We start from the raw sequence: 14,103 nt of genomic DNA, 5'->3' as shown, positions 1-14,103 counted from the left end.
TGGTTCGGTCAGCCTTGACCTACTCCACTTTTGGCTTCCTCCACCGATGAGGTTGCCGACGTCAACTAGGTGCCTTCCTTCAATGGGCGAAGGCCAAACTGCCCTTTTACAATTTCTCTCCTTTTGACAGGCTCAGGAGACAACCTTTACAGACCTTTCTCTCCTCACTTTACAACTGAAAACTTGAAGAACAGAAGGAGGAGACTTAAAGGCTTTACAACACTTTTGAGCTCTTAGAATCACAGAAAAGATCAAGATTTCGGTGTAGGTCTTTATCTTTTCAGTGCTAAATGGGTGGGGTATTTATAGGCCCCAACCCAATTCAAAATTCGAGCTCAAAACGATCAAATCGATCAAATCCCAGAATTCTGGGATCAGGCTGTTGCACCTCTTGACTGGAGAGGTGGCACCGCCTGGCAGAGCTCAAAGACTGAGCTCAGGCGATTGCTTCTCTCTGCCAGAGCTCGAAGACTGAGCTCGATGGTTCCATCACCTGGCAGAGCTCGAAGACTGAGCTTGGTGGTTGCATCACCTGGCAGAGCTCGAAACTGAGCTCGGTGGTTGCATCACCTGGCAGAGCTCGAAACTGAGCTCAGGCTGATGCACCTCTCTGCCAGAGCTCGAAGACTGAGCTTGGTGATTGCATCACCTGGCAGAGCTCGAGACTGAGCTCAGGCTGATGCACCTCTCTACCAGAGCTCGAAGACTGAGCTCGATGGTTGCATCGCCTGGCAGAGCTCGAAACTTGAGCTCTGGCGGTGCTACCTCTTGGCAGAGGAGGTTGCACCGCCCAGTCTAGCTCGAAGACTGAGCTCTGGGCGGTTGCACCTCTTGGCTGGGGCGGTTGCACCTCCCAGCCTCGCAGCCCTGGCGGTTGCACCTCCTGGCTGGGGCGGTTGCACCTCCCAACCTCGCAGGAAGACATAGCCTGGGCGGTGCTACCTCCAACCCTGGCGATGGCACCTCTTCACTATTCCAGCTCACTTGGTTTGGCTCCAAACTTGGTCCAAACCAGTCCGAACTTGGGCCTAATTGGCCCCTTCTTGGGTTATAGGATTAACACCTAATCCTAACCCTAATTAACGTGCTAACTATGAATTTAAAGACATTTTCTAAGCTATTACAAAGTCCGCAAGTCAAGACTTCTTCTAGCGAGCTTCCGGCAAACTTCCGGTGGTCTTCCGATGAACTCTCGGAAACCATTCTGCGGACTCCCGGCAAGCTCCTAGACTTCACGATTTGTTCTTAGCGAGTTCCAACGAGCTTCTTCGGCAAGCTCCGATCTTTCTCGGCGAGCTCCGCGAACTCCCAACGAATCTTCGGACTTCCGTCGAACTCTCGAACTCGCAACAAATCCTTCGCGCTTGACTCCAACACTTTGTTTCGCTTTATGTCTTCATCGTTATCATAGTTAATCCTGCACAACAAAACAAAACTTCAATCGAGACAATTAATCCTAAGCAATTAACCAAGTTGTCCGACATGTCATTGGTCCCTCGACGCTTCGTCCGATTCTTCGCCGCATCGTCCTCTCGTGCAGCCTATTGCCCAATCGGCCAGTTGACTCTGCAACTCCGATATCCTTGGCACAATACTCGTTCTTCTTGGCCCGATGCCCGAGTCCACGGCCCGAAGCCTTCTGTCGATACGCCGACCGATCCACCGGCCCGACGTCCAATCTTCTGACATGTTCCTTCGGCACAACATGATTTTCATGCTTTAATTGTCTCATCCTGATCGAAGCATCCTGCGTCACTCAAAACGCAGATTAAATCATAAACATATATCAAGTAGTTTCATCATCAAAATACGAGATTCAACAAAAGTATGGCATATAGATAGGGAGAGTTAAGGATACCTCCGTCATCAATTGATTGTTATCATCAAAATGGGGGAGATTGTTGAATCTCATATTTCGATGATAAAATTAATTGTAAATTATTAGATCTAATTTATATGTTGAGAAAAGTGTGCAGGATTAACTACGATAGCAGTAAGACAAAAAGCAAGTGCTATGTCGGAGTCAAGATTGAGATCTCGTTAGGAGTTCAAGAGTTCGTCAGAAGTCCGAACGTTCATCGGAAGTTCTACCGGAACCAACCGAGAAGTCTAGGAGCTTGCCAAAGAAGTTTATCGGAACTCACCAAGAAGATCATCGTAAAGTTCAGGGGCTTGCCGAGAGTCTACCGGAACATTACCGGTAGTTCGTCGGAAGTTCGCCGAAAGATCGCCGAAAGAGCAATTGACGTACCGGAATAAGATGCTTTGTCAATTGTCTTAATTATTATAGTTAGTCTATAAATTGAGTTAGAATTGGGAGGTAATCCCACTAACTTAGTTAGGGGCCAACTAGGTCCTTAACAGGGTTGAATTGGGCTAGATTGAACAGCCCATTCAGCCCTTGAAACCAGGGCCGACGGTGGCACCGCTTAAGAGTCCCAATCTCCAAGGTGGTCTGGATGATGGTACTGTTGGCAGTTAATGCTGCCAGCGGTGGTACCGCCCCAGTCAGGCGGTGGTACCGCCAGAGCTCGGTCAGGCAATGGTACCACCTAGACTAGGTGGTGGTACCACCTAGACTAGGTGGTGGTACCACCTAGTGTTAGACTGCAAGTGGTAGTATCGCCCAGTAATGACGATGGTACTGCTAGTACCTCGAAATCCGTGGATATGACACTTTTAGGCTCCAATTTTGAAGCCAATGGGGCCTATAAATGCCCCACCCTTTTCTGCATGAAAGAGTACAAAAGTATTAGCATAATCTTGAGTCTTTGAAGTGTTAAAGAGTTATAAAAGTGCTAGAGTCCTCCTCCCTTTCTTAGTGTTGAGATCATTCAAGAGAGGTATGAGATTTGTAAGGGTTCTCTCCTTAACCCGTGAAAACGGAAAAGCGCTATAAAGAGGTGATTGGTCTTCGCCTATTGAAGGAAGGCCATTAGTGGATGCTGGTAACCTCGATAGAGGAGGAATCCGAAAGTGGATGTAGGTCACGATGACCGAACCACTCTAAATTTTGGTTTGCTTTTCAATTATACAATTTACATTATTGTAAACCTCCTTAATCTTCTCTTTGCACTTTTACGAAAGCTTTCAAGTTCAATTTCTCTCCGAAACAGATTGAATCGAAATGAATATTTTTCAGAATCAAGTTTAATGGGGAAAGTTTTTCGCTGCACTAATTCACCCCCCCCCCCTCTTAGTGCCGCTCTTAATCTTAACAGATCTGTGGTAGATGGCAGCAAAGGTTTGATAGAAATCAGTGGAAGTTGCTACAGATATGTGTTGTCTTGTAAGAGCAGAATTATCGTCGAAGAAATAACGATTTCTCGATGAAATTTTCAGCAAAAATTGAGAGATTTTATGAGGGAATTTGATAGTAAAATCTTGGTTTATATAACAGTAAATATAACTAATTTAATCAAGAAAATTTTGGTAGTATAATAGCAAGGAAATTGGTATAAGTTGTAATAGCAGAATTCTCGTCGAAAAATTTCAGTGGGTTACGATGAAAATTTGCAACAACACAAGAATGTTTTTAGAGATAAATTCCTCAATAGATCAATCTTAGATAAAAGCCAAGATGATCTATGAAGTGTATAAGAAATTTTATTCAAAAAGGGTCGTAAATAGATTGGCTAAGGCAACAATATTCGATTGAAATTTTCTACAACAATCCTTCGTTCACAAAGGTGATAACTTTTGCAACAAAAGGAATTCACGGGAATATAGAAATAATTTTTTTTTAGATTTTTGAATAAGGATAACTAAATTACAGCAATAGTAAGGTAGGAAACCAGAACCTATTACAATTCACGGGGAGATCAAAGGATGATCCGCGATGGTGGAGATGACGACGGAATTCGGCAACGATCTTTTAAGCAATTATGGGAATTGCTTTGAGCGACTGTGGAGGGCTAATGGATGGCTATGGAAGGGTAGCGAGCTACTAAGAATGCTGCTCTGGTACCAAGTGATAGAACCCTTACATATTCTAAGCTTGGGGTTTATCTCTTTAAGGGATCGACCTCCTCGGAACTCTATAGGGGTTCCATCCTCCAAATTGCTGCTCAAAGGTTGCAGAAAAGATTTATCTATTGCTTATTAAAATAGGATGAATACATGGCTATTTATAGAGCTTCTAAACCCTAACTCCTAATAGGACTCCTACTCAAGACTCCTATTCCTTTACAACTCTTAATGCTTCTCTACGAACAACTCCTAAGAGGACTCCTACTTAAAACTCCTATTCCTTTACAACTCCTAATGCTTCTCTAAGAAATAACCTCCTAACCCTAGCCGACCTCTTCACCTCTTTAATAAGGGTCGGCTAGGTAGGTTAACATGAATACTCCTCTCAATTATGACTCTCCTAGTTAGAATCCTAATAGTATGTCCCCAAAGACTCCTGAAGAAAGGATAAACATTGATATGATACCTTATACCTCATCGATAGGGTCTATCATGTATGTCATGCTATGTACCGAGTCTGATATAGCTCATGATTTGAGTGACACGAGCAGATATCAAGCGGATCTAGGCTTGGAGCACTAGAAAATAGTAAAGTGCATCCTTAAGTACTTGAGAAGAACTAAGAACCTTTTACTAGTATATAGAGGTAGTAGTCTCAGGGTTGAAGGCTACACAGACTCGAGTTTCCAGTCCGAAATCGATGATAGCAAATCGAATTCAAGGTATGTGTATACCCTGAATGAAGGAGCACTATGCTGAAAGAGTTCTAAGCAAGATACTACTACTAACTTGACCATAGAGGCAGAGTATATTGCTACAGTAGAGGCAGCAAATGAGGGAGTATGGATGAAGAAGTTCATCATAGATCTGGGAGTCGTGCCGGGCAACGAGGAGCTGATTCCCTTATATTACGACAACAACAGGGTGATTGCTCAAGCGAAAGAACCTATGTCTTATCAGAAGTCTAAGTACATTTTGAGGACATTCCACCTGATCGGAGAGATCGTGACTTGAGGAGATGTAGTAGTGGAAAGAGTTCCATCAGAAGATAATATTGCAGATCCACTAACAAAGTCGTTGTCTTATATTGTCTTTTAGTGTCATAGGCGTCTGACGGGGATCAAACACAGAGTTGATTGGCTTTAGGTCAAGTGAGAGATTGCTAATCATATGTGCCTTGTAAGCCAATTACATTAATGATGGCACGTATGACTTGATACACTATGTTTTTGTTTGTTATTATTATTTGGCATTTTATCACTTTATATTCAATATATTATGATGCCCATGGATCTGTTCAATGAGAATTGGATCATGATGAGATCACGATAATGAGACCAATTCGCCTTTAAACACTGATCCTAAATAATCTCGGTTATAGATTACTCGAGAAAGACATCGAGATAACCGAACAAACTAGTGTGCTATATACCCATCCATATGATGGATGTAGTTAGTCTCATAGCTGCTCGTGTGGGGACACTAAGGATATAGTGCAGGTGCTCATTGGAGAATAAGTTCACTGATTGATCCGCTCATGGAATGCTAGATGATTGATGATACCTTATTGTCAAATAGGGATTCCTTCATCCTAATGGTGTATCTAGTCCTTAGACTTAAGATATTAATGATGTCCTGTATTAGTACTCCACTCATTGATACTATACTTATAGGTCTTGAGGCTCTAGATCTAATACAATCGATCATCGGGAGTGATAGCCAACCTTACGAGAGTTATTGAGTGTCGATAAAGGATCATCCACTCTCGGTGTTATGAGAGGAATATCTCATATGTTCTTGCTCAGACAAATCCTAAGCTAGTGAAATTTAAATTGAGAGAGAAAGAGTTCTTCAGGAGAATCCGATTAGAGCGAGACTCAAGTAGAAACTGTATGGGCTTAACAGTACCATGCCCGGTATACGATTTCTAGGGTATTAGATGGATGAGGGACTATAGATATATAGTAACTGAGGACAAATAGGTCTATAGGATTAGATTCCCTTGTATCATCTAGAGATTGTGGCGTAATGGCCTAGTACGTCCACAGTTGATGAGTCGAGTGAATTATTATGGAGATAATAATTCACTGAGCTAGAATGAGTTCTAACAAGTATGACTCACTACCAGCTCGATATCTGGCCTAGGAGATCTCACATATATGGTAGGCATTGCGACGAGTAGAGGTTCATATATGAGATATCCGTCGGAGTCCCTATCTTATTGGATATCCAATAAGCCCATGAATTATTGGATCCTATGGATGAGATCCAATAAAAGATTATTGGATAGAGATCCATTAATCTAAGAGGCTTGGGTAGTTGGATGGAGATCCAATACCCAATAGGGCAAGATCCATTAAGGTTAAGTTGACAATGTGCCTCTATAAATAGGTGAGAACCAAACACCCATTGGCTAGAGGTTTTCTTGGTTGCTACCTCCTATTCTCCTCTCCCCTTCTCCTCCTTAGATAGTAGGCCTGGAGATTTGAGGAGCATCGTCACAACCTTACTATGTGGATCACTATTAGAGAGGAGGATGCTTGATCTCCTTCATCCTCTTCTACAAATCTATAGGGATTCAAGGATATACGATCTTCCTATGTAACACATCTATCTCATGCGTGATTTTTAGTTTTGCAGATTTTGTACACCAATCTTTGAACGACGACGAATACATCTTTGGGAAATTTTGGGATTTTATTTTTTTGTTCTTCCACTGCAATGTGATGTCGCCCCTAGATTTCTCTACAAGGTATTGCAACAAGTAGAGATTCATATATGAAATATCAATTGGAGCCCATATCTTATTGGATATCCAATAAGCCCTTAAATTATTGGATCCTATGGATAAGATCCAATAAGAGTCAATAAGAGATTATTGGATAGAGACTCACTAATCTAAGAGGCTTGGGTAGTTGGATGGAGATTCAGTCCCCAATATGGCATGATCCATTAGGGTAAAGTTGATAGGGGACCTCTATAAATAGGAGCGAACCAAAGGGCCTCTAAATTCTTTTTAGCTACCACCTCCTATTCTCCTTTCTCTCTCTCCTCCTCAATCTACAACCCTTATTTGGGGCATGTGGATAGCAAGAAGGGGCAGCCCCTTCTTAATTGTGTGGTGCGTGCAACGAGGAGGATTGTACAATGATTTGAGGAGTGTCTTCGCAGCCCCTACCGTGTGGATCACCGCTAGAGATGAGGGCAGTTGACCACTCTTATCCTCTCTCATAGATCTATAAGTTTTCAAGGATATATGATCTTCCTAGGTAACACAATCTTCCTTGTACCCATAGTTTTTTAGTTTTGCGAGTTTTTGCGCACCAATCCTTGCACGACGATGAAACCTTATTTTTTTATAGAAATTATGGGATTTTATTTTATGTTCTTCCTGCACATGTGATATCGCCCCAGATTTTCTAACACCACGATGAGCCCCCACGGCCTTGGCAGGATGGGCCACAGCCACTCGTTGATAGCGTCGGAACCCGCTCCAAGATCGGCTACGTCAAAGACTCTATGGATGGCTACAACCTAAAACCCCCGCTCGACCTCCAGTGTGCTCGAAAGATCGAGGAGGGATGCTAAAGGACAAAGACTAATAGGATCCATACCTGTAAAACAAGGAGAAGCTCAAGTGGCACAAACGATAATGACTGATGGGACAAACATCAATGAAAGACCAAGACAAGAGGCACGTGGGAGTAACACGGTCAGGGCACTAAATAAATCCCCCTCCCAATAGCTAAAGGGACATAAGAAGACCTCTCGTCTCCTGCAAAAATGATGCCCATGCATATCTACCTCGGATGGCATAAAATCCCCATGTTGTCACCCAAAAGCGACCACAACGGGATTCGGGCTGCGAACCTTAGTAGATGGAACCCCCCAAAACCCTAAAAGGGCTGCCAAACCCAAGGTTGGCCAAAGTCCTTGAGTGGGGAGGGACCCCATCATGATCAAAAGCCAACTAAAAGGGCACCTTATCAAGAAAGACCTAATGCGCCATCAACGTAAAAAGGATGCCACATAAAAAATGACTCAGCGTGCCACAACATCATTACCCAAGGAGAAAAGACATTGCCAAACCAAGCGACCAGATCTACCCCGGAAAAAGCTCCAAGCTAACATGACAAATCAATACTCCTGCTACGGTGGTCGATCCATGACTCATTATAGCAGAAGTCGCCATGGAGAATCAATACTTCTATTATGATGCTAGAGTCGAGACCTGCTACGATGGAAGCCGCTATGGCGGATCAATACTCCGCTATGGCGGTTGAGCCCAAACTCGGTATGATGGAAGCCATCATGACGGATCAATACTCCCGCTATGGTAGTCAAGCTAAGACCCGCTACAGTGGAAGCCACCACTGCAAATTAATACTCTCTCTATAACAATTGAACCAAGACCCACTATGGTGGAAGCCATCATGGCGGATCAATACTCCCACTATGGTAGTCAAGATAAGACTCACTATGGTCGAAACTATCATAGTGGATCAATACTCCTGCTATGGCAGTCGGGCCAAGACCCGCTATGAAGGAAGCTACCACGACATATCAACGCTCTCGCTACGGTGGTCGAGCCAAGGCCCACTATGACAAATCCCCAAACCGACACCCTCTCCTATAAGTAATAGAAGGAGAGCTCGCCCCCTGCCTCTTGAAGCAGAAGGGGAGGCAGTGATAAAAACAACCTCCTAGAGCGGATGGGGGAGGTAAAAATAGACGGATAAGAAAACCTCCCCAAGTGGAAGGGGGAGGTCAAAATTAGAGAGGAAATGAGCTCCTAGAGCGGAAGGGGGATACCAGAGAAAAATGAAGGAAAAAGAAAGGACTTACTAAAGAAAAACCACCATGGCAGTCTCCTACTCCCGCTATGACAATCGAGTTAAAATATGCTATGGCAAATTCCTACTCCCACTACGATAGTCAAGGCAAAAATCGTCACAGTGGACTCCTACTCCCGCTATGATGGTCGAGGTAAAATCCACCATGGTAGACTCCTAGTCTTGCTACAGCGGTCAAGAGAAGATCCATTACGACGAACCCTTACTCATGCTACAACAGTCAAGGCAAAATCCACCATGGAAAACCCTTCCTCTAGCTATGATGGTCGAGGCAAAATCTACAACTGCGGACCCCTACTCTCGCTATGACGGTCAAGGCAAGATCCACCACGATGGACTCTATACCCATTACAGTGAAAACCTACTATGGTGGATAAACCCAATACCAACGCTTGGGAAAGACCATCATGAGAAGCACGAAGCCACTACGTGGCAGCACCTACAACTTGACACACCTAAACGAAGTAGAGCTATGCAGCGAAATGACATGCCTCGAAACCCCTACCAAAGCCCCGAAGCATGCCTTCTGGGGGGATGAATGATAAGGAAAATAACAATGCTATCGACTCACCTCGCCACCTGAGCTGAGGAAACCACCTCAACAGTAGCTAAAGGAAGGTCTGCATGCATGCATTACAGCTAGGCTGCATGGCACAACTTCCCCAGCCCTACCTTCCAGATGAATGACATAGGGGACCATTACTTACTTGTCCTGGACAGGCTAAGAGCACTAGCAAGGCATATTATCACTGGTGTCCTACTCTGACATCGTCCTTCAGAGGACGTGCTCGTTAGCTACCACCATCAATAATCTCCTAACAAGGTAATGGACACCATAACCCATCGTTGCCTTCAAGTCACCTACCGCTCAAGTATAAAACCCAAGCCTTCAAGCCAAATAGGGGCAAGCGAGCTTTATCTCAACTCTTCTAAGCTCTACTAAACCTCCTCTACCTACTCTACTAACTTGAGCGTCGGAGAGGTCGGGTTGGGACATCCCTTCGATAACGATCGCTTGTGCAGGACCCAAGCACGTTTAAGGAACACCTCAAAGCAACGTTTGGCGCTTCAAGACAAGGCCAAGGTGCCCCTCGGGATAATCTCTAATTTTCTTCAACAAATAAACTGTACCTCGGGACGATCATGAGTCAGCTGCCGTGAGCCAACAATACCTAAGAGTTCATATACCACCTCGGTTGCCTGCCTGGATTGCCTCATCCATCCCGATGCGGGTCCCAAGATGGATCTATATTTTTGGGATCAAACCATCCTCGGCTGCCTCAAACTGCTCGGACTCTCCTGTCAAGATAATAACACTTCCCTTGTATCACGTTCAGGAATCTGATCCCCAGACCACCTTATGAACTCTGTATCGAAAGCCATGTGGTCTCCGAAACTGCTTTCGAAGAAGACAACATCTACGATGGGAAACAGGTGGCAGTGAGGAAGAATATAGCCTCTTTCACCTTCTTCCGTCTGCACCAACCAAGTAGAGGAGATCCAAAAAAAACCCAAGGATAAAAGGTGCCAAATGCAAAGGGAATTAAAGAAGGACACACAAGCAGAAAGAAGAAGATGCAAAGATCCTGCGACTGGCTCGTGGCCATTCGAGGGAAGAAGATGGAATCCTTAGACTTTGACAGTATCTTCCTGCATGGCGAAGCTCAAGGAGCCATCCATGCTTGTCTCAGCCGGGCAGCACGACTGGGAGCTAAGCTTACAACTGCAAAGCTTATCCTGGTTTTGTTCTGCTCTGGAGGATGCACAATTGACGACGAGCCCTCTGTGTTTACGTGTTGAAGGAATCTTGACCTTAGGAAGTTGATTGCGACCGGAAGTCTGGGTGTCATCACTTTGGCGCTCTGGATTGGAAAGAGCCACATTTGAATAAAAGAAGCCTATCCAGGCAGCATAAACGCCCACATCACACATCAATTACGACATGATTAGAGCGTTCATTCGAGTGCGACTGAGAAGAATATATATGTGCAAAGCTGTATAGTCTCTAGAACATTCTACTTAGTCCTCTGTTGAGAGTCATGGGGCGTTGGGCTCATTATTTTAATTCTTCTATCCTTTCATCGCAAGCATGTTCCCTCTGCATTGTAGTGTGAGTGAGAAGTTTCGAGAAGCCCACTTGTCTTGGTTTTGTTGACGGCATCCCACTCCATGTACAAACTTGATTTGGGGATCATTCCAGTGATTAAGACACTAAATAAGATAAGAAGACTAATCCAAAACAATTAGAGGCTATTGTCTCGTATAACAAACTAATTACATTTGACAATGGAATTTTAGGGAAAAAAAACAGTTTATATGCATTTGATAGAGAATATTTTGGTATCACCCCACAGCAACAACCGATAACAACCTCGGAATCAACGTGGTATCTCAGAGTCAACATAATGCACATGCATGGTACGAACTACGTGTTAGGAACGAGCCGGCATTAAGAGAGGTGGTGAATTAGTGCAGGGAAAAGATCACGGATTCAAATCGTTTCATTTCGATTAAAACCAATTTCGACAAAAACCGTTTCATAAAAATCTTAACTTCAAACATATTCGTAAATGTATTGAAAGCGGTAAGCAAGTAAAGTAGTTTACAGTTAAAGTAAATTGCTCAAGATAAAATGCAAATCAGATTTTCTAGTGGTTCGATCGTCGTGACCTACATCCACTCCGTCGATTCCTCTTTCGTCGAGGCCACCGGCATTCACTATCGGTCTTCCTACAATAGGCGAAGACCAACCATCTTTTATAACTTGATTCTCCTTTTACCGGATTTAGGAGATAACCCTTACACCCCCACTTACTTATCTCTCAAACTATTCTAACACTTTGAACTTTGAGAGGAGTTTCACACAAGATTACAGCAGCGTTTCTTTCCTTTTTACTCTCAATACTCGTGTATCTTAACTAGGGATGAGAGGGGTATTTATAGGCTTCAAGTTGATTCAAATTTGGAGCCCAAAAATGTCTCATCCTGGGTTTTCCGAGTACGGGCGATACCACCTCTTGGCATCATGACATTGGGTGGTACCACTGCCTGACAGGGGCGGTACTACCGTTGGCAGTATTTACTACCGACGGTACCACCACCCATACCACCTGGGAGACTGAGTCTCCCTGGCGGTGCCACCGTCGGCTGGGCTTTGTTAGGACTCTAGCTAGGAGAGTCCTAATTGAGAGGGACATTCTGTTAGGACTCTAGTCCTAATTGAGAGGGACATTCTGTTAGGACTCTAGCTAGGAGAGTCCTAATTGAGAGGGACATTCATGTAGGAGGTTTTTTCTTAGAGAAGAATTAGGAGTTGTAAGGGAATAGGAGTCTTGAGTATGAGTCATATTAGGAGTTGGTTAGAAGTAAGAGTCTTAAGTAGGAGTTCTATTAAGAGTTAGGGTTTAGAAGCCCTAAATAGCCATGCATTCCTTCTCTTTTCTTAAGCAATAGATGAATCTTTTCTGCAGCCTTTGAGCAGCAACTTGGAGGGAGGAACCCCTATAGAGTTCCAAGGAGGCTGATCCCCTAAAGAGATCAACCCCAAGTTTAGAATCTATAAGGGTTCTATCACCTAGTATCAGAGCAGCGTTCTTGGCATCTCGCTACCCTTCCACTGCCATCCATCAACCCTCCACAACTACCCAAAGCAATTCCCACAATTGCTTAAAAGATCGTCGCCAAATTCCGCCATCATCTCCACCACCAGGGATCATCCCGTGAATTGCAACAGCAAACTTTCACTGATTTCTATCAAACCTATACATGTCTTTAACCCGTCAACAAAAGAGAGATCTTAACATCATAGATTTGGAGTCATATACTATGGCATCTGAGGACGCAATCAATGCTAAATTTGAAGCCTTTGAGGCACGAATGGAGGATAAGATTCAGACTCTCCTTACCGAATTCAGTTTGGGCCGACCACCAAGCCCGAAGAAATCACATCAAGGAGAGAGCTCTAACTAATCACATCATGCCCAAAGAGATGACTTCCAAGAGAGGAGAGGCTCTATGACTGACCCCAACTATTCGTGCATGAGAGTAGACTTCTCTAGATGGGAAGAAGGAGACCCAATTGGTTGGATCTCGCGCACAGAGCGATATTTTCGTTACCATAAAACTGCGGATGCATCCATGGTGGAAATTACAGCTATACATCTTGAAGGGGATGCCATACAATGGTTTGACTGGTTTGAACACACTTATGGAGTCCTTTCATGGCGACAATTCAAAGAAGGACTACTGATTCGCTTCGGACCAACTTATTACGAGAACATTGACGGACAACTAGCAAAGATCCGACAAACCTCCACCATTCAGAAGTACCAAATCACGTTTGAAAGATTATCTAATAAAACTCATGATTGGTATGAAAAACAACTATTGGGGACTTTTATTGAGGGCTTAAAGCCGGAGATCTGGGGAGAAGTTAAGGCGCGACAACCATACACGCTTATGGCAGCCATCTCTTTCGCATGACTTCAAGAGGAGCGATTGAACCATGAAGCCCGGAGGACTAGGATCACTCCATGACCTACAATACTAAAGCTCTTAGCCCCCCCTACTATCAACCGAGTCCCTGCACCGAAAAGATTAACAAGAGAAGAACTTCAGGAGCGATCTGCGAAGGGGTTATGTTGGCATTGCGACGAGCCGTGGAGCCGCGAGCATCGCTGTAAAAAAGGTAGACTTCTTATGATTGAACCAATAGAAGAAGAGGTCATTGAACATCTAGAAGAGAGCCTTGAACATGAAGAACAAGATATGGAAGAAGAGCCACAGCCGACCGACATTACGGTACACGCACTAACCGGCTACTCAAATCTGCAAACGATGAAAGTTGGAGGCCTTCTCAAACAACAGTCGATCACTATTCTCATCGACACGGGTAGCACTAATAACTTCCTGAATAGTAAGGTTGCTGCTCGGATGACACTGCATATTGAAGGTTGCAGCAAGTTCGATGTAAAGGTTGCCGACGGTAGAATCCTAAAGTGCGACCAAAGATGCCCGCAGGTGAAACTATTACTGCAAGACCAAGAAATTATCATCGATTTCTTCCTCCTACCAATCGATGACTATGAGGCAGTGCTTGGTATAGAATGGCTGACTACACTAGGTGATGTCTCTTGAAACTTTTCTAAATTAATTATAAAATTGGTGATGTCTCTTGAAACTTTTCTAAATTAATTATAAAATTCTACTGTAAGGGCAAACATATCATCCTACGCGGGAAGCGCGGAAGCAACGTTACCACTGTTTCGACCCAACGAATGGA

This window comes from Musa acuminata, chromosome BXJ2-10 (genome assembly GCF_036884655.1).
Source record: "Musa acuminata AAA Group cultivar baxijiao chromosome BXJ2-10, Cavendish_Baxijiao_AAA, whole genome shotgun sequence".
Classification (NCBI taxonomy): domain Eukaryota; kingdom Viridiplantae; phylum Streptophyta; class Magnoliopsida; order Zingiberales; family Musaceae; genus Musa; species Musa acuminata.
This window is presented reverse-complemented; position numbering follows the sequence as displayed.